This window comes from Pinus tabuliformis, chromosome X (assembly GCF_031772625.1).
Source record: "Pinus tabuliformis cultivar Carrire ecotype Pingquan chromosome X, CPIR1, whole genome shotgun sequence".
Lineage (NCBI taxonomy): Eukaryota > Viridiplantae > Streptophyta > Pinopsida > Pinales > Pinaceae > Pinus > Pinus tabuliformis.
Window position 1 is genome coordinate 1104785203 of NC_142308.1, and position 26044 is coordinate 1104811246.

General features: G+C 38.1%; 1 pseudogene; it reads left to right on the forward strand.

The window, feature by feature from the left end:
- The first annotated feature begins 9512 nt into the window (after nt 1–9512).
- Nucleotides 9513–26044, forward strand: part of LOC149143676 (uncharacterized) — a 44302-nt pseudogene continuing 27770 nt past the window's right edge.

A 26044-nucleotide genomic window follows, 5' to 3' on the forward strand; every position in this document is an offset into this window, starting at 1 on the left:
ATGAACATATTAAAGTTAAAAATACATTATCTAATGCAAAAAGAGAGGTTTAATGTGTTAAAGGATGGTCATATGGGCCTTAATTTATGTCTAATTTGGAGGCCCATCACCTGTACTACTACATGTACCTGTACTCTGCTACAACCTGTGCACAATCTCCATATACTTGACATCCTGTTGTCCTACCTGCAAGATTCTATCCTATAAGTTTGTCCCATAGGAGCTCATAAATGCTAAGTGATTTATTTGTATCTACCTGCTATGAGCATCTTCCACCATGTTCTCCTTTCCTTTGATGTACCTATTCTCGAAGTGAAACTCATTAATCATGGCCAAACATCTAACATGTCGGGCGTTTAGATTCGGTTGGTCAAACAAATACCTCAACCCAAATATCTTGTAAATATCCTCCTCTTTGATGCGTACTTGGTGGTGTCTTGATCTCAAATCAATCTTTGAGAACAATGTTGCTCCCTTCAACTAATTGAATAAGTCATCAATCCTTGGCAATGGATACATGTTCTTGATGCTCACTTTGTTCAACTACCTATAATCAATGCATAATCTAAGAGTACCATCTTTATTCTTTACAAACAATATCAGTGTGTTCCAAGGTGATACACTTGGTCTAATGTATCCTTTGTCCAACATTTCCTTCAATTGCAACTTCAACTCTACTAACTGAGGTGTGCTCATCCTGTAAGGTGCTTTTGATGTTGGAGCTTCCCCTAGCACTAACTCAATAAAAAATTGTACTTCCTTGTGAAGTGGCAACTCTGAAATCTTTGCAGAGAACACATCTTGAAACTATTGTAGAACTGGATACTTGCTCAAAACATTTGCATCCTCAACTTCCTTACCTTTGTCACTAGAAATGGGCACTGCGAATAACACACACCCTTTCCTACGACTGTGATTTTCCTGCATAGCTATCACCATCCTAACTAATGTGGCTTTCTTCTTTCCATGTAAGACTCTTGGTTCCCCATTGTCATCAACACACTCAATGGATTTGTCATAACAATCCACTTTGGTTCTATGAAGGTACAACCAATCCATGCCCAACAACATATTGTATGATCCCAACGGTAATACATTCAAATGTGTTGCAGTAGGCATACCATTCAAATCAAATGCACAAGATCTTACCCAATGATGAACTCGCTTCTTTGTACCTATAGCCAACTGCATTAACCAAGATTCTACATGTAATTCCTTACTCAAGCCACACTTATCCACCAAGTCAGGACTAACATAGTTATAATTAGATCCAGGGTCAAACAACATATAAATAACTTGATCACAAAGCTTACCATCCATCTCAATGATATATGCATGATGGTCTACTTGTTTGTTATCCAATGATGCATACATATGAGGAACACTCTTACCAACATCCCCAACAATATGTGCATCCTCTGCACTATATATCTGAGGCCTACCACCCTGATTCTGTGGACACTCTCTCTTAAAATTCTCCTTACCACATTTCCAACACTCCAACCGACCAGTACCCTCACCTCTATGTTGTTATTGTGACCCATGTCCTTGTCTAGCTGCATTTAACCTCTTTTAAGGTGCGGCATTTTCTTTCTCATCTGCATTCTGAGGTCTTATTCTTTTCAGTTCTCATTTACCTTTACCTTTTTCTTTTCCTTTCCATCCTTACTGAGATTCATTCTTATGCTTTAACTATTCATAGCAATGTTTCAATTTCCCAATAGCTTTCTCAAGTGGGCTCATCATACTCAATCCAATCTCTAAATGCTAATGGAAATCCAGTAACAAATTATCATCTTTAAAGTATGGTACATACCTCAATAGCTCCAGAAACTTAGTCTTGTAATATTCGTCTGTCATTGATCTCATTTTCATCTCATAAAATTCGTTGGCCTTACTGTCGTAGTACCTTTCTGAAAAGTACTTCTTCCTAAAAATCCTCTTGAACTCATGCCAACTCAAGTCCTCTATCCTGATGTCTCTGACCCACTTCACATATTCCCACCAAATGTATACTTTACCTTTCAAACTGAAGATAGCAATTATATCCTTCATGTTTTTTGTGTACTCATGCAACTCAAAGAATTTGTTCATCCCAAGTATCCAAGCCTCTGCATCTTCTGGTTTCTTCAAGTCTCCATCAAAAGTAGGTGGATTTTATTTTTTAATCTCATCTGGAAAGTATCCCCTATCACTCCTCCTGTAAGGATGATAATGATGATGATCATGATGCCTGTCAGAACCAAAACTATAATAGTACCTATATCCATCTGTTATCACCAAAAAATTGATCATCTAGCCTAATTTACTAGATGGATCGAAGTATACCATGTAAAGTCAATTTTACCCTAGTAAAATTGCTTTCACTGTGAGAAATTACCTAATAAACCACCTTTATTAAGTAATTTATAGTTAAACCCATGAAAAATAATTAAATAAATCACTATTTATTTGATTTTCTTCTAGGAATAATTAATTAAACCAATGTTTTATTATTATTCCTTGTTAAATTTGACCCAATCATGAAAAATAAACAGATAAATCATTATTTATCTTATTTTTCTCTAAGAATAACTAATTAATCATTAATTAATTACTATTCTTTGTTAAATTTGACTAAATCCCTTAGGAATAATTAAATAAATCATTATTTGTTTATTATTCCTTAACTAATTCATTGAGATAATAAATAAATCATTTATTTATTTATTATTTCTAAATAAAAGTTTAAATACTTTTTCCCTCCTAAACAAATATAATAAAATATTCCAAGTGGTAATTCCAAGAATGGGATCAATAATATTTTATTATTGCTCATTATTCAAGGATAACTCAATATTTTGTTATAAATAGGAGGCTTTTCCATTCATTATTCATTTTTTATTATTTTCATTGTCGCACACCATATTTTTGTTGGGTTTATGCATTATAAAGGAGAGAGACTCTACAGAAGCTAAAAGCGTTTGAGGATTGCCAAGAACCCATCCCATAGAAGGGGACTAGTAACATATATTTGTTCCCTTCACAGGTGTTATAATAAAATCATTCTTTACATATCTGGTTTCCATTGGATGTTTTGGGGTTCTTACTCTTTATTTCTTTGTTTAACTATGATTGCAGTATAGATCAAAATTTTGGCAGGTTTTGTTTCTATCAATAAATGCAGATCTACAATGTTTAGCAATAGTTTCTATTGTTGAGATCATTTGTCATCCACGATCTTAAGTGGGTTCTTTTTGTACATCATTGAGAAGAAAACACTACAACAAATTGGTGACTCTGCTGGGTTTTATACTTCAGGTCCAGGAACCTGGGTGACCTTTGGTTTTCAGCTTACGGTTTCCTCTTTTTTCTCTTCTATTAATGTTTCGTAGTGTTTTAACCCTAGATCTGATAAATTTTTGACTTCCGTAAGCTTTCTGGTCATTTCTGCAGGTCACAAGAACCAGTCGCGGCAAAGGTAACACTTTTTTCTGAAATTTACAGACCTGAAGTCTCGGAGAAGAAATCGCAGTTTTCACCCCAAAGGTGCGATCTAGGCTCTAGAACGCAGCTTTCTGCCCAAAAAGTACGATTTCATCAAAAAACAAGTCAGAACTTGCAATTTTTGGGTTTTAGGGTTTTACTCAGATCTATTTCTGGGTTTTGTTGAGAGTTGTCTGTTGGGTGTTTAACCTCTATCTTATCCTGCTTAGGCCTTGATCCATTTTTTTACTTGTCAAAGTCGAATCTAGCATTCCTTAGGGCTTCTAGTACACTTCTGCCTTTCTAGGAGGAGTTTAGCTAAGTGAGAAGTCTAAGTTTCTGCAGCACTTTCAGCCACATTTTCCAGATTTGTAACCTTTTGTTTCAGATTTGATAAGATAGGTTGCTACCATCCATAATTTCACATTCAAACTTGTTTGGTCATTCCCTTAGGGTCCCATCGGCCGCCCTAGGTGTTTCACCCCTCTCCCTATCTTTTTGTAGTGTTCTTCCCCTCTAGTTTTTTGTTGTTGCTACACCACTTTCTAGCAGCTTAGAGTCACTTGATCCCAGTCACACCGACATTTAGATCTCTTGACCATTTCAGTGTATTTTCCATCGGTTTAGCCACCTAGCAGTACAGTGTTTGCAAACCCAATTTGGGTGGGGTTTAGTTAATTGTTTTTCTATTTATTTTCTATTATTTATTTCAGTTTATTTGCAGCAAGATTTTTTCTTTTTTACAAACATGATCTAGGCTTAATCAATTAATACACTTGCACACACAAGCACACCTTAAGCGAAGGGTGCTTGGTTTACACCACCAAGCCAAGACTTAACATAATAAATTTATCTCACCACATCAGAGACAGAAGATATATTATTGATCTCCCTTCACCATTTCTGTGTTCCATGTGTCCTTCCATCATTGCGCCACCAAGGCGTCAGTTGCGGAGACTATTAGGCCTTCACCCCTAGTTTTTGCTTGGGCATATTACTCCTCCCCATTGGGTTCAAGTTCATAGCCCTTCGAGTCCCCATTCCGACTCTTCTCCTAGTCCTTTTGATTCCTCATCAAATTCTAAACCTCCTTCACTACATATTGTCACCATTTCTGGACCCACAGTAGGTGCAGGACCCTAATCTAGTGGTGCCTTCGGTGCTATACTGGCGATCACATCAGGCAGAACAGTCTCAGGAACCGTTTTGGTAGCCCCCATTCTCCCCTTTATGGTTGGGTTAAGTCTACCAAATTTTAACCAGTTGATAAACAACACCATACACGATGATTTTGGTTGGCCCTCTATGCCGACTAAGGTTCCCTCAGACATCCCAAAGTTTGAGGGTATTGCTGGAGAGGATCCTACCAACCATTTCCATTCTTTCCATGTGGTGTTCATCCAACTCCATAACCAATGACTCCATTCATATTCAGCTCCTCCAATGCACACTCACTGGAGACGTTGCAAAATCGTATGTAGACCAGCTCTCTTCCTCTCATTCCTCGTGACACTTGCTAAAGCATTCTTGTCCTATTTCCAGTTATCTCTAATGTACAACACTGCTACTGAGCTTTTGACCACATTCCGTCAATCCTCCACTACTCGCCTTTCTGACCATGTTCAAGAGTGGCATCGAAGGAGGAGCACATGTCATGCCCTACCTTTTGAAGACTGTGTTTATCTAGATTGGTTTCTCAAGAGCCTTTTATCCCCCATTGGGAAAGATGTCGCATCCCATTTTCCTCAGACCGAGGAAGAATCTCTCCAGACCGCTTTGAGATATGATCTGATTTATGCTCAATCAGGTTATGTCTATACTGTTATTCTATACCTCCCTCATCCTGGTAGTGCTAATGCACCAGGGGCATCTCACACTGCTGATGGTATCATTGGATCTATTTCACACTCTTCGCCCTATTCTCAGCAGAGTTATGGCTACCCACAGGGGGGCACTAGTTCCTCCAACATTTATGCCCCACCTGCTAGAAACATGTTTACAGGGCCTCTACCTATTTACCAAACTGCTACTCCTTCTTATGCACAGCCTGGTGCTCCAGCCCCTCAAGCATTAGCGTTGCAGCCTCCCATGCATCCTCATCCCTAGAAGCCACCGCCCCCTCAGGGCTAGGGGTTTGCACAGTAGAGTGATACCAATTCCCATAATTTGAAGAAAAAGAATAAGGGGGAGGGTAACCAGGGTAACCAAGGTAACCAGCCTAGTGAACCCCAGGGGAACCAACCTAACACCAACAACCGACAACAAGGCGGCTAGCCTAAGAAAAACAAGTTTATTCATATGAATAAGCCTTGTGCATGTTTCGGTGTACATGGTCACTATACACATGAGTGTCCCATTTTACCCCAGATGCGCCAACTATGGGAAGCTCAAGAAGCTTCTCGAGGTCAACAATCGCCTCAGAATCTTGCACCACCTCATCAAGTCATGCTCACAAATACTTTCTCTCAGTAAGGATTTGTTGCTCCTCAACCCTAGCTAGGTCAAGCAGCCCACCTCCCCCAACCTTCTGGTCCCAGTGACTACCAAATTCTTATGATGAACTCTGATGAGGTTAACCCCTCCAATATCAACTTACAAACTTGGTCATGCATGACAAGGCCTCCACTTTGTCTGCTACCGAGTCCAAAACCACATTATCCATTGAGCCTCTTGCACCACCAAATGGTCCTTTATAGATCCTCAATCTAAAGTTGAGGCCATTCCCAAGATCCCAAAGGGACCATTACACCATAATGCAGCTTATAACAAAGATGCCCATACAAGTATAGTAGATGACTTGGCATAATCACCTGCTCCCATGTCAATATTGGAAGTCCCCAAGTCGTGCCCTTCCCAAAAGAAATCTCTACTAAGTTCCTTGGGTGCAGTGGATCCTTCTGACGACCATTTGATTGTCTTCTCGATTGATACATTAGAGCACCCCCCATTACCTTCATCGGTTGCTTTCCAAATACCAGTTAGAGTCTGTAATGCCATCATCTCTAGATGCATTATTGACGAAGGTGCTTCCACCTATGTGTTGTGCGTTTCTGTTTGGAAACAACTTAAGTCACCTAAGTTTTCCCCCTCCACCATCACTTTGCATGCTTGGGATGGACACTCCTCCCAGCCCCTTGGCATGTACCACAACTCTCCAGTGACTCTTGCGGGCAAGACTATCCATGTCAATATCGAAGTCATAGATTCCCCTTTGGATTACAACATCCTCTTAGGTCATAGTTACACATATGCCATGTTAGTTGTCGCGTCTGTGGTGTTCCACAAGATGTGCTTCCCCCATGAAGGGAAGATTGTTACCATTGACTAGTTGACTTGCTATGAGCTGGAATTCATGACCTCCCCCGATTCCATCATCTCGTCTGTATCTGATAAATAGTTGTCCACTCCTTGTACCAGTATCTTACCCGAAGTCTATAAAGACTCCCCATTGTTGGGTGCTTTCCTTGGTCCTCCCCCTCCCATCTCAGAGATTAATGCTATGAGTGTTTTCATGTTACAGGCGTCACCCTTGAGTTCCTCGTAGGTTAACCTCCCAGAGGTTTCCGCGTGCGCTTCTGTCGAACATCTTTTGACAGAATCTCAGGTCTCAACATGAGTAGATCCTCCATCTACCAGACTATCATCTACCATTCAAGACGATGCATATGTAAACCTTCTTTCTCAAGTTTATGCACCAGGTAATGCCACCGCATCACATAGCCAGCCTTCCTCCCGTCTACCCATGTTCCATTTCGATGAGGACATCATGGAATCCATGTCTACCCCTGACTACTCTTGGGATGATATGCACCATCGTGCATACCTCCTACCACAGCAGTGCCATGATCAGTATGTTGTAGAATCAAAAGACTTCATTCATGGTGAAGTCGATTGGTTTTGAAATCCCATACCTACCCCAGATGCTTTCGAAGAAGGGAATATGGCCAACATCTGTCCTACTATCAAAATAAACATCTCAAATCAACTAGGGGCCGAAGAAAACATTGCCTTGGGGGCACAGTGAACCCTTGAATAAATTAAAGTTTACAACAAGCTCTTCAAACAATTTCGTGATGTTTTCACCTCGTCCTATTCTAAGATGCCCGGACTTGATCCCACCATTGTTGAACACCACATCGACACATGGCCCGATGTCACTCCTTTCTAGTAGAAGTTGAGACCCATCCATCCTTCTCATCATGAGGCCATCAAAGCCGAAATTGACAAGCTCAAGTAGGATGATTTCATCTATCCCATTGAGTATACCACATGGGTATCCAACCTAGTTCTTGTTCTCAAGAAACAAGGCACCATTCGTGTTTGCACGAATTTTTGTGACCTGAACAAAGCTTGTCCCAAAGACAACTTTCCCACACCCTTTATTGACCAAATCATTGATGAGTGTGTGGGGCATGAGGTTCTATCCTTTATGGATGGATTCTCTAGATACAACCAAATCAGTATCTGTCGTGCCGATCAGTTAAAGACAGCGTTCATTAGTCCGTGGGGAACCTTTGCATATCGGGTCATGCCATTCAGTTTAAAAAATGCTGGAGCCACATTTTAGTGGGCCATGTCATACTACTTTCATGACTTGGCACACCTTATCCTTGCTTACCTCAACGATCTCACCGCTCATTCGAAGTCTCGGGCACAACATATCCACGATTTGTGCACCATTTTTCTCCGATGTCACAAGTATAACATTCATCTTAATCTGTTGAAATGTGTCTTTTGTGTTCCTGCCATCCATCTATTAGGCTTCATTGTGTCAAAATACGGTATCACTCTTGACCCCTTGAAAGTTTAAGCCATTCTTTAACTACCACCTCCTTGTACCTTGCACTAGTTACAAAGCCTTCAAGGCAAAGCCAACTTCCTTTGTAGGTTCGTGCCTGACTATGCGACCACCGTGCATGGGTTTCTCAGACTCCTTCACTCGACCATTCCATTTGTTTGGGATGACCATGCTCAACATTATTTTGATGCCTAAAACATGATGTCACCTCCACACCCTTGATTAGTTCCCCAACTTCACCAAGGACTTCATTTTATACATCTCAGGTTCTACCCATTCAGTTTCTGGGGTTCTTATTCAAGAAAATGAAGATCAGAATGAACATGTTATATATTATGTCAGCAAGAACTTAGTAGGTCCCCCTGTGAACTACTACCATGAAGAGAAGTTGGCATTAGCCGTGATGTTTTTCATCCAAAATCTTCGTCACTATATCCTCACGCGTACCACCAAGGTCGTAACAAACTCCAACCCCATGACCTTCCTATTGAGTCAGTGGATCATTAATGGGAAGTATGCACGTTGGATCATCATCCTCCAGGAATTCAATCTCGAGTTTGTTACACCTAATAGTAAGAAAGGTTTGGCCCTCACCGAACTCATTTCTGAATTACCCACTGGTGCATGTGATCTACCGGTTAACGACGAGCTCCCGGATGAACACTTGTTTGTCATCACTTCAGACGATCCTTGGTATGGAGATATTATCACATATTTGTGAACCCAAAAGTTTTCTCCACATCTTTCCTATGATGATTGGCAATGGATTCGATACCAGGCCCCTCACTACCTCCTCATCGGTGACGACCTCTACTGTTGCAGTATGGATTTTATCCTCCGTCATTGTCTCACTCATCCTGAAGTAGAGCAAGTGTTAAGTGCTTGTCATAGTGGCGCTTGTGGTGATCACCTCTCCGGTATGGCCACTACCTAGAAAGTCATGCGAATTGGTTACTTTTGGCCTTCTCTCTTCAGTGATTTCATTGAGGCAGTCAAACACTACCCCAATTGCCAACATTTTTCCCCAGAGACAAGAGCCCCACTAGCTCCCCTCCATCCTGTCATTGTTGCTAGTCCTTTCTGTAAATGGGCCATTAACTTTATGCATTGTTGACCACCATATTTTAATAACCATAAGTATATTATCATGGCAGTTGATTATTTTACCCAATGGGCTAAGGCCTTGCCAACATTGTGTTATCACTTAAGAAAAAAATTTGAAATTTTTCTTAATTTGTCAAAGCCTATCATGCAAGATCAATATCTCGGTGTGCAAGTCGGTGGATCTGATGGGTGCATAAGCAGGGGCGGAAGGTTGGTTGTGAAATCGCACTCATCCTTGGTTTTTCTGACATCTTGCAGTCCTCTCGGGGAGAAGAAAATTAGCATAGGCTTACAACAGGTTATAAATTCAAGGACCTTGCTGTCATCTACAGCCAAAGATTCAGGCAAAGATGTGGAGAGAAGGGGTCCTCTAATAGAGTATGAAAGGCGGATAGCAGCAGGAGAACTCATGGCAGGTGACACATGTCAGGAAGAGACCCTCAGAGCTCTCCAGATATTATATGATGAGCTGGTAGATGCAGCTGAATCTTGTGGATTGGAAAGATCCACATCTTCTAATAAATCCAACAGCTGGTTCTCATTCATAAAGCCACAAGCTTATTTGTCACATGTTCGTGGTTTGTACCTATATGGTGGGGTATGCACAGGCAAAACAATGTTAATGGACATTTTCTATGAGCAACTGCCTGAATCTTGGAGGAAAAAGAGAATTTACTTCCATGATTTTATGTTGGATGTACATAGCCTTCTTTAAAAGAAAAAAGGTCTAAGTGATCCTTTGGATGTTGTTGCTAATGATATTTCAAGTGAAGCAATTATGTTGTGCATTGATGAGTTCATGGTAACAAATGTGGCAGATGCATTGATCCTGAATCGGATGTTTAGACATTTATTTAACAAAGGAATTATCTTGGTTTCCACTTCCAACAGGGCTCCTGATAATTTATATGAAGGTGGTCGAGCGATGTGTTGTTCATGAGATTGGATCTTCCACTGACTATCGAAAGCTCACTTCAACTCAGAAAGGATTGTATTTTTGTGGCAAAGATTCTTCTCATTTGCTCAAAGGAAAATTTCAAGAATTGATAAATGGATATATGGTCACTCCAAAAACTGTTGAAGTTGTCATGGGACGGACATTACAGATTCCTTTTGGGAGCCAATGGTTGTGCTTATTTCCAGTTTGAAGATCTCTGTGAAAAACCTTTTGGTGCAGCAGATTATTTTGGGCTTTTTAAGCATTTCCATACTCCTGCACTGGAAGGTTGTTCTAAATAATGCTCCCCGCAGAGCTCTTGGTGGTTTCGCTGGTGAATTTTGTGGCGTTTCTGGCCTGAAATCCAATCAGCCTCCTATTATAACAAACACCACCATATTTGCCAACAATTCGTCCAGCAAAATCGGATTCTCAGCTGCTAATTCCCAGCCTTGGGAGGTGTACTGTTTGGTTATGATATTGGTGCTACTTCAGGTGCCTCTGTTTCATTGCAGTCGGCTGATTGAGTGGGATAACCTGGTACAATCTACCATCTATTCAAACTGGTCTGGTGGTTAGTGGTTCCCTTTATGGTGCTTTATGTGGTTCTCTACTAGCATTCAACGTGGTAGATTTTCTAGGGAGATGGAGGGAGTTAATTATTGCAGCAGTGCTATATTTATCAGGAGCTTTAATCACAGTGTTGGCACCTGGACTTCCTGTGCTTATAGTTGGTCAGCTGTTGTTTGGACTTGGAATAGGTTTGGCTATGCATGCAGCTCCTTTATACATTTCTGAGACTTCTCCATATCAGATTCGTGGAACACTTGTATCCTTGAAGGAACTTTTCATAGTTCTGGGAATCTTGCTTGGTTACTTAATGGGTAATCTAGAAATTGATGTGATTGGTGGCTGGCGATACATGTATGGCTTGAGCACACCAATTGCTGTAATCTTGGGTATTGGCATGTGGTGGTTGCCACCATCCCCTCGTTGGCTTCTTCTCCAGGCTGTGCAGGGTAAAGGCAACATGGAAGAACTGAAAGAGAGAGTGATTTTTGCATTAAGCAAATTAAGAGGTCGGCCTATGGGTGACATAGCTAGTGATGTACAAATAAAAGAAACCTTGAGATATTTTGATGACTTACCTTGTTGCAGTTTTTCTTGAAGAATGATGCATCTGCATTCACTTTTGAATAGCTTCAGGGCAGTTGAAAAGGATATTTCAGTATGAAGAGGCGCAAAACAGTAAAATTTTGGTTCAAAGCTGTGTTTTTGTAATTACACAGCAGTTTCGTAGCGCGCTACGAAACTGCTGTAGATGATGCCTAATGCACAGCAGTTTCGTAGCGCTCTACGAAACTGCTGTAGCTACATAATTAAACTCAGTCGACCAATTTTGAGTAATCAAGGGAATATTTTTTGAAAGAGGAGTGTCAAAAAGGATCAGTTACAATGTGCAAGCAACCGGCAGAGGTAAAACAAGCGGAGGAAAAGATATATGAACTATAAGTTTTGTCATACAAATCACCGCTAGTTTTGTCCACGACATTCCAAACGGCTTTGAAGAAGTTTTGTCTCCATACGAATATATGTAAAGGGTCTACAGCACATCAAGAACGTGGCACTCAAATACACTCTTGTGTAATCAAAGAAGACATCTGGGTTAATTGGTCTCAAACATCCTTGAGGAAACCAAACGCAGGAAAACAGGGGCAGTTTCCTACTTTGCAGGAGCAGTAAAGGAGATAAGACATTAAGGGCCAGCAAGGAACTTTAAACATTCACCATAGCTAAACTAAAGAAATACCACTTGTCAGAGAACGAGTTTTGATTGTAACAAATGCTGCTACCAACATGATGAAGAGTTAGAATCCTAATTGTTTTAGGTTTCTAGAGCTGTCAATTAGTAGTAAATTGCTTTTAATAGTTAGTTTAATATGTCAATAGGTGTCATGATAAGGAGAATTCGAGTTCCCCTCATGCTTGAGGAGGAATCTCAGTTAGGTAGAAGAGCTCTATATATAGGAGAAAGAGCAATGTAATAGGGGTGGGAAATTCTCAAAGAAACAGAGGACTTTGGGTTACTGTATGTGACTGTATGTTTTCAGGATAATATAAGGAGTTGATTTCACTACTCAGGATTCAGCAAGGGTTTTTAATGTTTGATTTTATTCATGGTTTCTTTCCTATACTTACTTGTAGTAGTACAGATACATGTTACACAGAACTCATTTGAAGATGCTCTAATTTCCTTCATGTATTTGTGGACTGTGTTCCTGCACTATATCTCTGTTCTACTCCTATGTGAAAGCCCTCTATGCCCTGACTTCCATGTGAATTTAATCTCATTGTTGTACTAAGACACACCTTGACTCCATGTCCCAATGGAATTTTGTTAATTGATATTTCAACCATTCATATACTGCTGTTTGAATTTTTCATAGAGTTAGCCATCTTAATCTTCAAAGTAAAATCATTAACCCTTTGAGAGAGCCCTCTCAGGCTAAGGAGGCTAAGCCTTAGCTAAAAGATCGGTTTGAAAGAGTTACTTGAAATCTACCTGATCATAGCAGCCTATCAGGGTCTGATTTTGAGATAACGTGTTGAATAATGCAATAGCTACCGCAGCCCTTTTCTTCTTTAACCATGTTATCGCTTGATTTGGGGTTTTGAAACAATTGGTCTCTGACCATGGCCAACATTTTGATGATGAGGGATGACATGAACTATCCTCACTGTTGGGCTTCCAGCACCAATATTAATCATCTTATTACCCCCAAGGTAATGGACAAGTTGAAGTAGTCAACAAGATTCTCAAGGCAATGCTTCAACGGATGGTGAATAAGCACAAGACCAACTGGAACCTTATGCTCTTCCCAACTTTGTGGGCCTATAGAACTTCTGTTAAAACCACCACCGGGTTTACTCCTTTCCACATTGTCTTTGGTGAGGAGGTAGTCTTACCAATCGAGTGTGAGATCCCTTCCCTCTACCTAGCTATCGAAATTCTCCCCGACACCCAACCATTAGAACAAAGACTTATCATGCGCTTGAACGCCTCTGAAGACCGTCATGTTTCTTTTTAAATCATTGAAGCGGCCAAAAAGTGCACCAAAGCTCAATATGACTGAAAAGTCACCCCTTGTGCCTTTCACGAAGGTGATCTTGTTCTGGTGTATGACCAAGCCCATGATACCCTGGGGCATGGGAAGTTCAAATCATTATGGCTAGGACCTTACATCATTCGTAAGAACTTAGGTAAGGGGGCATTTCTCCCAGAGGATTTCAAAGGCCAACTCCTTCCCAATCCTCGTAATGCACTCTACCTTAAGAAATTTGACCCATAACATTTCCCATTGATTTGCGTGTATTTATTTTGGTCATGCATTTAGGTAGGTTGCACCACTTCATTTGATGATTTGACACTTCACCCAAAAACCATTTTCCAAGAAGTTCGTTTCATCGTCTCTCAAAAAAAACTTCATCATAAAGTGACACTTGTACTTTGAGGTCCACCTCCTCTTAATACTTGTCGTACCATATGTCAACTTTCGTCGTGAGTAACCATCATTTACTCATGTTTTCATGGTCCCCATCGGGCCTAGTCTTTGTGGCAGCAATCGAGTCACCCTTGTTCAGATCATTCGCGATGAGTCACCCTTGCATTCTTGGAGTCTATTTCATTTCCCATCACTTCATGTCACAGTATTCCATCAATATCTACATACCATTCATCTTGTGTTGCCCATTTTTGGCCTCTAGTCGTACTGTCCCCATCCCCTCCGGAGTTGAGTAAGTTGTTGCCAAGTCAATCATGCACTTTATGTTTTGACAAGGGTAATCATATGTTTGTCCCTCATTCCCCCTTTCCCATTATCCCTGGTGTCATTCCATCAGTCACATTACTATTTTCCCATGTGCTTTAGTTGAGGACCCTCATTGCCTCATATATCGCAGGCCCTATTTTGTTGACATCAGCTCATTTATTCCAAAAGAACGGCATAGAGGGCGGTGTATCTTGGTTCCAACTTCCATTCATGTTCGGCACATTGGATCGAGCAGAGGTTCTCATTATTTCCCTTTGACTTGGTCATTTCATATTCGTGATCCATACACTTGATGGTCTAGTGATGCAGCAGATTGTACCAGTGATTCCTGGGTGTGTGTGAGATGCTTCAGACCTCATGAGGGGGTGGCCCTTCAAGTAACCCCCCACATGCCCGGATGTATACCTACTATGCTATAGCCTTAGATGTAGTTCCATAGAGTTGATGGGTTTGGTTCCTATCGATCGCAATGTTCATCACATGCACGTCTCCTACATATGATCCATTCAGTTTTACAGAGCCCTTCCTTGTTCAGTAGGTCTTCTTTGGTTGTTCTACCCTCCTTCCCACCCATTTTTTGAGGGAAGGGGATTTGTATCTCATGTACTCAGATATTATTGTATTCAGTATTGGCTCATGTGTTTACCAGGTGCATTATGTATATGGGACACATTATATTATTTAATGGATCTATTATGCCAACATGTCATGTACCATTTAGCATGTACTTTATTAGTCAGTTTCATATTTCTAGGAAAACCATTATTTTTGTACTAAGTGATCTTGGGAAGTATGGGTATGCCTCCCCTGCCTCATTGAGGTCTGATACCACAACATAAAAGGATACTTGCAATAGTATCACCCCCTCTGTCACTATCCTCTCTCAACTTCAACTTCATTAGTCTCTCTCTCTCCCCTTGAATCCCCTGTGTTGTCTAAGTGATTGTGTCTTTACAACGTACTTCGGTTGTACGTTTTTATCCTAACACTCATACATTGGGGGGAAATCTGTTATCACCCAAAAATTGATCATCTAGCCTAATTTACTAGATCGATCGAAGTATACCATGTAAAGCCAATTTTACCCTAGTAAAATTGCTTTCACTATGAGAAATTACCTAATAAACCACCTTTATTAAGTAATTTATAGTTAGACCCGTGAAGAATAATTAAATAAATCACTATTTATTTGATTTTCTTCTAGGAATAATTAATTAAACCAATTTTTATTATTATTCCTTGTTGAATTTGACCCAATCATAAAAAATAAACAGATAAATCATTATTTTTCTTATTTTTCTTTAAGAAAAACTAATTAATTACTATTCTTTGTTAAATTTGACTAAATCCCTTAGGAATAATTAAATAAATCATTATTTTTGTATTCAAGCTTATGTGATCCATAATTAATTAAGCAAAGTCTAGTTGCTTTTGTGGTCCTTCCAGAAGCAGAATTAATTCTAATCAAATCTCTGCTCTCTGATCTTGGGTTGATGGTGTTTCTCACCCTTCCACCATCGAAGGTGAAGCTGGAACAATCTCGTATTCACTGGGTCAGATTCCCTCAGGTTCGTTGTCCGTTAATTCTTCTTTGGATTTTGTTGGTTTTGGTAATAGTGTAAGTGGTTCTATTAAAAATAATATTCAATTGAATAATAATAATAATTGGTTTAATAGTAATACTAATAATAGTGATTGTATTTTCACCTCACATAAGAATAATAATATTAAGAATAGCAATAGTAATTTATGTTTGGATGATAATAATAATAATAATCATATTAATGAGGTTAGTGACTCTGTTTTCAATTCTGATAATTTCAATAATAATAGGATTGGTAATAAGACTCTAGGTTTGGATAATATTGTTTGTTCTAATTTTCTTTCCTCTTTTAGTAATAGGGTTGTCAATCTCTCTAGCTTTTCTTTTGATACCCCTGTCTTTAGTATTTTGGAGAAAGGTTTAAATTTTTCTCTTGCTCCTAGAAAGAGCTCGGTCGATGATATCATCTGTGACATTGAATATGGTATTAGAGACTTACTGGACGTCACTAAAGATATCATTCGCCAAGACTGTGCAGTTGTCCTTAGAAAGGAAAATCCCACCAAGAATACATCAGCAAACCTGAGTTTGATGCTCTCAAATCATTAAACAATAATAAGAATATTGTTGTTCTCAATGCCAACAAAGGTGGTGTTGTGGTTACTCTTGATAAATATGATTATCGTCGGAAGATGTTGGACCGCCTCCATAATAGCGAGAGCTACAGGAAACTCAACAAGGATCCCCTGAAGAAGATTTACAAAAGTGTGGTTCTTGCTATAAAGGCTAGTAGCTTGGTCAGCTCGCTTAGTCATAAGCTTATTGAAATTTGCCCTCTTACCCCCAGAATCTATGGTCTACCAAAGATTCATAAGGAAGGGGCTCCTCTGAGACCCATTGTCAACACAATAGGAGGACCACCTTATCTTCTTGCTAAATGTTTAGCCCAGAAGCTTAAGCCCATTGTTGGCCATACAGAATCCTTCGTCAAGGACTCTACATCATTTGTTAATGAGCTAAAGAGTTTCAAGCTTGATCCTGATGACAAGCTTGTGAGCTTTGATGTGGTCTCTCTCTACACTAATATCCCTATCAACAAGGCCATCGAAGTCATCAAGCGCATCACAAATCCTGATACGGCTTATTTAGTTGGTATTTGTGTTACTTCTACTTTATTTTCATTCGATGGGTAATTCTATGAGTTCCCCCCTCTCCCCTGTGATAGCTAATCTATTCATGGAGTATTTTGAATCAAAGGCCTTAGCTTCTTCTCGTATTCTACCTAAGATGTGGAAGAGGTTTGTGGATGACACTTGTGTCATCTAGTCCCATGGTAAAGAAAAGTTGGAATTGTTTTTCCTCCATCTTAACAATCAATCTAATTCTATAAAGTTCACCATGGAATTTGAATGTAATGGTAGTCTTCCCTTCCTTTATGTCCTCCTCTCAAGGAATGATGATGGCTCTTTTTCTCATCAGGTATATAGTGAGAAAACTCATACGGAACAATATCTTCATGCTAATTCTCATCATCTCCCAGCTCAAAAGCTTGGTGTTCTCAACACCTTAGCGACTAGATCTTTAAGAGTTTCTGATGAGAACCATCTCAAGGAAGAGAAAGCACATCTCCTAAGTGTTTTCTTTAATAATGAGTATAGTAGACACCAATGCACTAAGGCTTTCCTCAGAGCTAAAAATGGTCCTAGTGCTAAGAAAGATACCAAGGATCAATTTTCTAGTGTTAATCTTCCTTTATTCCAAGGTACCACTGACAAGATTGCAAGGATCCTAAGGAAGCATAAGGTGGCCTCAACATTTTGGCCTTTAAATACCATTCGAAGCTCCCTTAGATCTGTAAAAGACCTAGTGGACCCCAAGAATATGAAGGGTGTTTACATTATCCCGTGCTCTTGTGGGACTCCCTACATTGGTGAGACTGACCACTCAATTAATCAAAGGATTCGTGAGCATGCTTCTGACATCAAGCATGGCAGGACCCACTCCTCGTCTTTGGTGGAGCATGCAGATAAATCTAAGCATCACATTTGCATTGAGGAGGCCCAAGTCGTTGCTAGGGTTAGTCATTTCCATCATTGTAAATTGAGGGAGACCCTAGAAATTGAAAAAAGACCCAATAATTTGAATAGAGATGATGGTTGGAATATTAGTAGAAGTTGGGTCCCTGTCCTATCCTCCAAGTTTTTTAGGGATTTTTTTGGGATTTATTTTGTTTGTTTGTTTATCTTTGTAGGTATTGGAATCCTTTTTATAGTATTTTTTGTTGATTTATTCTTCATTAGAGTTTATTTTCTTGATCCTTCATGTTTTTTATGTATTTTATCATCCTATTCATTCTTAACTCCTTTTAGTATTTTTGTTATTTGTTTAATGGGCCTCAGCCCCATATTTTATTGTTGACCCTGTTTTATTTATTGATTATTTTTCTTTGGATATATATATATATATATATATATATATATATATTGACTTGTGTATATCTTTGTTTTATTTTTTTTCATTAATTATTTTTAATTTATTTTATTTTATTTCCATTAATTATTTTATTTATCAAATGATCTTGTCTTGATTAGGGTCTTCACTCGTTTTTATAATTTTTGACTCCCCTCCTTTAAAGTTTGACTTTGATTATTTATTATTTATTTTTTATTTTAATATTATTTCTCAAAAACTAGATGTTTAATATAGCAGTTACTTATTAATAAACTAATATCACAATTTAAATATTATTTTTCAAAAACTAATAATATTTGGTTTTAATAAATTAATTTAAATATTATTTTCAAAAACTAATCGTTTAATATAGTCGTTACATATTAATATTTTTAATAAATTAATAAACTAATATCATTATTTAAATGTTATATTTCAAAAACTAGTAACATTTGGTTTTAATAAATTAATTTAAATATTATTTTTCAAAAAATAGTGGTTTAATATAGTCGTTACCTATTAATATTTTTAATAAATTAATGAAATAATATCATTATTCAAATATTTTTTCAAAAACTAGTCATTTAATATAATCGTTACTTAATAATATTTGTTTCTAATATACTAATAAATTAATATTATAATTTAAATATTATTATTCAAATATAGCCGTTACTTGAAATTATGTCTCTACATTTCTCTCTATTTAAGCCTTTGTCATGGTCTGCCTCTTCATCTAGTCCTGATGATGAACCACAGTTGTTGGTTCGAAACGTGTCAGCCAAAAATTTTCTCATGTGATTTCTACCGAAAGACTTTACTTAAAGAATTATTTGTTTATTATTCCTTAACTAATTCATTGAGATAATAAATAAATCATTTATTTATTTATTATTTCTAAATAAAAGTTTAAATATGTTTTCCCTCCTAAACAGATATAATAAAATATTCTAAGTGGTAATTCCAAGAATGGGATCAATAATATTTTATTATTGCTCATTATTCGAGGATAACTCAATATTTTGTTATAAATAGGAGGGTTTTCCATTCATTATTCACTTTTTATTATTTTCATTGTTGCACTCACTGTGGTAAGTCTGATTATTTTCATTGTCGCACACCATATTTTTGTTGGGTTTATGCATTATAGAGGAGAGAGACTCTACAGAAGCTAAAAGCGTTAGAGGATTTCCAAGAACCCATCCCATAGAGGGGAACTGGTAACATATATTTGTTCCCTTCACAGGTGTTATAATAAAATCATTCTTTACATATCTAGTTTCCATTGGATGTTTTGGGGTTATTACTCTTTATTTCATTGTTTAACAATGATTGCAGTATAGATCAGAATTTTGGCAGGTTTTGCTTTTATCAATAGCTACAAATCTACAATGTTTTGCAGTCATTTCTATTGTTGAGATCATTTGTCATCCACGATCTTAAGTGGGTTCTTTTAGTACATCATTGAGAATAAAACGCTACAACACCATCACCTCTCCTTTCTGGAGTATCCAACAACCTTCCATCTCTAATAGTGTCATCTCTATCTGAAATGTGACCACCATGATACCTACTTCCATATGCCTCATTAGTTTTGTCATCATGTCCATGGCAGATCCGAAGTGGCCCTTTTCGCTGTAGATCTAAAAAAATTTGAAGAAGTATTGCATTAACCTCTACTTGTTTCTCTTGTGCTTATATGATTTTGCCATTGTCCCCTTTACAACTCCTAATTCCTTACTTCAAGCTTCTTAATGAGTCTGCCAAATCAAAAGAGTGCCCAACACCACGCTACTCATCTGATTCATAGGGAGAGTCTTTGTAGTCTACCATCTTGCTAGTCATTTTGATCTTTCTCCTGCAAGGCATACTATGTCAGCTAAACCAAATCACAATAAACCAACGTACCTTAGAAAAATTCGGGGAGGATATCTCATCTACAAGATCATCAAATCAGCGTGATACATGTATAAACATAATCATAATAGAATATAGACATATAATACATAAGCACATAACCATTTAACCATCAATCTAGTTAGAGTCAAGTCGTCAATGCATGAACATATAAACCACACATATCATAACCCCATGCATGGAAACACAAGCATACCAATGTACACTGACACTACGAAAGCATAAAAATCATGTAACCAATCATACACTCACGACGAAATACTTCATAACAACAACATCCTCTTCCACATGGCGCAATTGCTACAACCATAATTGACACCATGCATATGCAACAAGCCCATATACCACAAGGATGATTAGTCACACATGAAAATGACATCAATGCATGACCAACACACTGCCCATCCAGTCTAAGGGGTGAACCATGCTCTGATACCGCTTTGTAACACCCTCCTCCCACATCTACCCAAGTAATGGTCAACTGGGGTAAACATGTGAAGAGAGGCTACTATGATTGGATTCAACCTCATATGTGACATTAAGGAAGTGGAATAGATGGAAACACAACATGTAGACCTTCCACATCAGCTACAAGGCTCATAAGAACCATCCCAACCACTCAGGTAGCTAGCCCCTGGGTCTCACTGAAGTTTTTAACCACTTGAGCTCTAGACGCTCCCGTGCTATAGGCTTGCCAACATCTAAAAGGCTCTAGACGCTCTCATGAAAAGGCATGCTAGCGTCTAGGGACTATTTTTCTCAGGGTTGTGCTAGTGTCCCCAGGATTTGAGCCACATTTTCAGACCTAGAGCCTAGGTCACTGCCCATAATTAAATGACACCTTCAGAATATTAAGGTAATAGGGAAACAATGATGCAAAAGTAAATACTTGCACAAGCCCTTATTCGGATCCCCACTAGCCATGATAGGACTTTCATCAAACATATCACAAATATGTAATCTATAGGTGTAAACAATAGATTTAAGCATAGGGATCTCATACTTATCTGAGAATTGCTAAGGACCATTGTTCCCTCATATCATTTTCTGCATTATCATCTATTAGGTCATAGATACATTGTCCATTCATTTACAAGTAAAAACATGTTGAGAGCCATACATAGCCACTGTCATAAAACACATACATAATAATTATAATAGAAATAGAAATACCAATAAAACCATAGCCATATGATCCACATATAAACCAATATAATACACATAGAAATACAAGGAAAAATAACCTCATATTGATGATGTAAAATCCAAACCTGCGATGAGACTTCCACGTTCCACCCGACCATAGAATGGTTGAGCAAAATCTCTCTTTAGCCATTCATCCTCGTGCCAAATTCCAAGCATGAATGTGGGACTGAAACCAAAAGAACCAACTAGGGCATCCCAAGGCTAAACCACCTCACCCTCATCAATAGAAACCAGGCTTTACTATAATCCATCATGGATCACTAGGCAAACACAATGAACATGTAATAATAGGATTTACCATGATCTCCACCAGATCACTAGGCCAAACAAGAATGGATTCCACCAGATTTCTCCACCTGCACCATGAGGAATTTTCTTGTCTCCTAGTCTCTCAGGCTTACTGCAATCCATAGTCTGATCCAGGGATCACTAGGCCCTAAACCAAAACACACCCTCTAGGCTTTACGGTATATCCTGCCATTCACTGGAAAGGATTCCTAGGCCTATCAAGGGCAACCACCTTTAGGCTTTATTGTATATCTTTCAATTCACCGACAAGGATTCCTAGGCCCACCGAGGCAACACAATCATGACTTTATCGCAACCCACAGTCTGGCTTAAGGGTCACTATGCCAATGGATTTACTGTGATCCATAGTCTGGTTCAGGGACCACTAGGCCATGTGCTCTATCATTCGGAGGTCCACCTCTCTCAGCTTTGAATCCATCCAAAAATCTAGCTCCACCAAAACATGAGAACCCCATCACACCATGGCTATCTTAAATGGCAAGGCTAGGCTGAAAACACTATCACACCTGGAAAAAATCGTGCCATAATAGCAAAGAGAAGCACATGCAATACCGTGCATGCCAAATTTAGCTAGGAAAATACACATGTAAATTGATACCTGCAAAGAATACTATTATAGTTACTTGATCTTGCTCTTCCATTTTTTATCTCTGCTTCTGCTTGCCTTCTTTTCCTTTCTTGATCCAATACCAAAGTGCTCCAAGAAAAAATCTAAGTGTCCAAGAGTGTGAGAGAGAGAGAGAGAGAATAATGAGAGAGCTCCAAAACTGAACTGACAAATGGTTACAAACTAGTCCTTAAAGGCCTTTTTATCAAATACGCATCTATTTTCTTCATTTTCCATTATTTTCCTTAATTTTCCTCCTCACATGCAACATGTTGCCTTTCACCGTCCTTTTCTCCTAATTTCCATTATTTTCGTAAATTGTGCCAAAAATTCCATTTTTCCTTTCCAAAGCCTTAGCCATTGCATTTTACAATTTCCTTAGCCATAATAAACTAAATGAACACCCACTAGGATGTTTTGCCCAACATTCAAATTGGAAAAAGTGTCTCATCAACTATGGTTATTATTTTTCCTTTATTAACTTTTATTACATGGAATTTTCACCAAGGTTGTTACATGTGATGTTAGTCTTGCAATATTTCAACCAATTCGAGCCCTAACTCCTTATACCCTAACCTCGTTGGGGACATGCAAAGAAAAACATAGAAAAAGAAGATTGCTCTGATAACACTGATCCGGACTTACTTAGGAATGCAACAGAATACAGGTATAAACATAAACATAGAGATGCAGCAGAAATAAAACTTCATTTCATTAATATCAAAGAATTGAAATATGCTTACATACAGAATGGAAATAAACTAGCTCGAGCAATGGTAGCTTGTCTCTGAGAAGAGATGTGGTGGCTACATGCCTCTGAGTTGTGTTACAATGAGTCTCAAAGGCCTATTTATAATAGAGAAGCAATGGAAAACCATAAACATCCAAAAACCTAACCCTAGAGTGCCAAAACTATGGGTCCTGTTGGGGTAAATTGGTACATCAACTTCCCGCTTCATAACTTTGGCATACGATCTTCATTTGACATGCACGATACCTCGTTAGAAATATATATCTAAGTAATATAACTTATTACTGCAAACATTATGGAAAGCCTAATGATTTCCCATTTTCCAAAAAAACATCGTTCGGGGCCTCAAAATGGCTCTGGAAGTTCAGGACCCCAAAAACTGCCAAAAATAGTAAACTATGCTACAATTAAGGAAACTGAAAATTTGAAAGAAACAATGATCAGAGTCCAAGTGGAAATTTAGGTAGATGGCCACCAATATCCACCTGGATCACTGCAGGTGTCGGAGATGTTGCTACAAGTGCTAGAGATGTTGCTGCAAGTGTTGGAGGTGTTTGGACAGGTTGTCATTATTTCTTGAGGAGTTAGAAGTGTTGGTCTTAATGAGGAGTTCGATAGACTAGGGACCTCATGTCACTTACTTTTTGCAAAGGTTCTTGGCCTATGTTATCAGTTGAAAACTTTTCACATAGGCTCGGAGGTGTGTTTAGGAATTGGTGAAGGTGTCTAAGAATTTTGGTAGAGTTCTGATCTGATTTGAGTAAATTTTCCTTATGCTCTACCCTAGTCGCTCCCATGCAAACTTATGCATGTGATTTAGAGGCTCCAATTGCTGGAAAGTAGGCTTGTGCATGAGTCCATTAGAAATCAGCTAGTGTTGTGCCTGCAACTAAGGCTTAAAATGATTTTTTCTCCAGATTCCTCACACATTTAAGCTAGTTTTTATATTGTGGCAATGTTCTTGATCGAAACATTTCAGTATATGGTCAAGAAAAGTAATGGAGCTTCTATAAGTTGGTTAAAATTGATAATATCCATTAAGTAGTGGAGAGAGTGGCTTGATCAAGTCAATGAGATGAATTCGAATCAAATCAAGCATATGAACAAAGATTGTGGAGCTTAGTAGTTATTTGTATTTATTGAGTTTAGCATATAAGTTCATCCATATAGTGAATAAATCTCAATGATACTATGGTTGATTCTCTTGATGTGTTGAGTGAGTGAAATATTGGAGGATTGTGTGCAAGTTGTGTGAGGGTTGTGTGATGTAGTTTTTTTGAAGTAGTTTGCAAGTGTTGCAACAATTAGCTGAATCATGTTTCAGCCAGCGTTTTGAGCAAATAATGAGGAGATGAAGTGGAGATTGATTGTAGATCTTCTTGGTGTTTGGTAACATATTTTTTATTCACTAATTTTTTGGTTGTGTGAATCAGTTATTTGTGAGCGGATTTATTATTACAGAGAGGTTTTGTTGATGTATTTACATATTATTTTATGCATTATTTGATGATAATGTGTTGTAGTTTGTGATGTTTTGATTTTGTGCTTTGAAGAGATCATTGTTGTGGTGTTTCTGTTGAGAAGATTGGGAGCCCATTCTGAAAATATATGAAATGTGTTTCGCATGGAGGCTTTAGAGTAGATAGTGATTTGGCGCATTCAATGGAAGGAAAAAATTTCTGCATCCAATCGGTGTTGGATAGTCTAATGGGTGTCGGGCGAGGATCGTTGGTCGTGGGTGCTTCCAACAGAAACAGAATTCCTAACTGATATGTGTGATAATTTTGTAATGAAATCTAATGGGTGTAAGCTAATCCATGTATAATATTTTCAACTGATTAATAAAATATATTGAACAGTGCAGCAGCAGCGGGTGGTTTTTTTCCCTAGAGAGGGTCTTCCACTAGAACTATTTGTGTCCCTTGTGTTGATTGCTTTCATGGTTTCATGTTTATATTTGATGCTCTAGTCTATGCTTTTGTGTTTCAGGTTATGCATGATTAAATAATAATAATTTGGAGAAAAAATTATAAGTGTCTTCACTACTGATTCCCCCCCCTCCCAGTAGTGATCTAGTTTCCAATAGTCGAGGTCGAGTTCCTCACGTTCATTCGTAAACGATAAGCTAATTTATACTTTGGAGTCAACTTCTAACTATCTTTCAGTCACACAATGCAAGGTTGGGGTCGAATTCTATGAGTTGATTTCCTTGAAAGGTATTGGCGTGGCCAACCCTGACTGAGGCGTTTTCGCATTGATTCCATTGCCTCCATAACAGGCATCCCTCTACAAAAAAAAAATTACAACCGTGTCAATTTAATTTAAACAATACATGCTTTAAATAGGAAATTGAGAAAGGTCACAAAATATAAAGTTTTTAACAATGCATTTAGTACCTTTTTTAAAGGTAAAACTGAGAAATTTTTGAAAATAATAGAACTTCCATTTTTAAACATTATGATATATGTTGGTTTTTTTTTTTTGTAAGCTTGGTAGGACTACATCTTCATCATGTCCAAACCTCACCCTGATAGGGGGGATAGCACAATATTTGAACCCAAGACTTCCAGTTCGGTGAGACTTCATTTCCACAACCATTGCCAATTGAGCTACCCCAAGCGAACATGATATATGTTGTTTTTGAAACTGATTTTAATTTTAATTTTAATTCATTATATAAATAGAATATATTGTGTTTCAAATATTTTTACCTTAAATTTTAAAGATATTTTTAAATTCATATAATAATTAATATTACAAAAGATTACAAACTTTAATATAATTTAATTTATTTATTTACTTGTAAGCTTGGTGGGACTACATCTTCGTCATGTCCAATATATCACCCTGATCGGGGCAGGGAATTGAATTAGTGACTTCAAATCAAGGAGTGCCTTAACAGAGCACCCAATCACTGTCTATCCAAGACCCTGTGGACAATATAATTTAATTATTAGTCAATAGTATAAATAGTAATTATCATTGTATAGAATGAAATTTTTAAATATAGCTTAATTACTAATAGATTGCATAAATAGTTATTATTACTTATTATTTGTAAATATTTTTATACATTAGAAGAGGAAGCTAAAAACATGTTTCCATAACTTTGTTTGAGCATCGTAA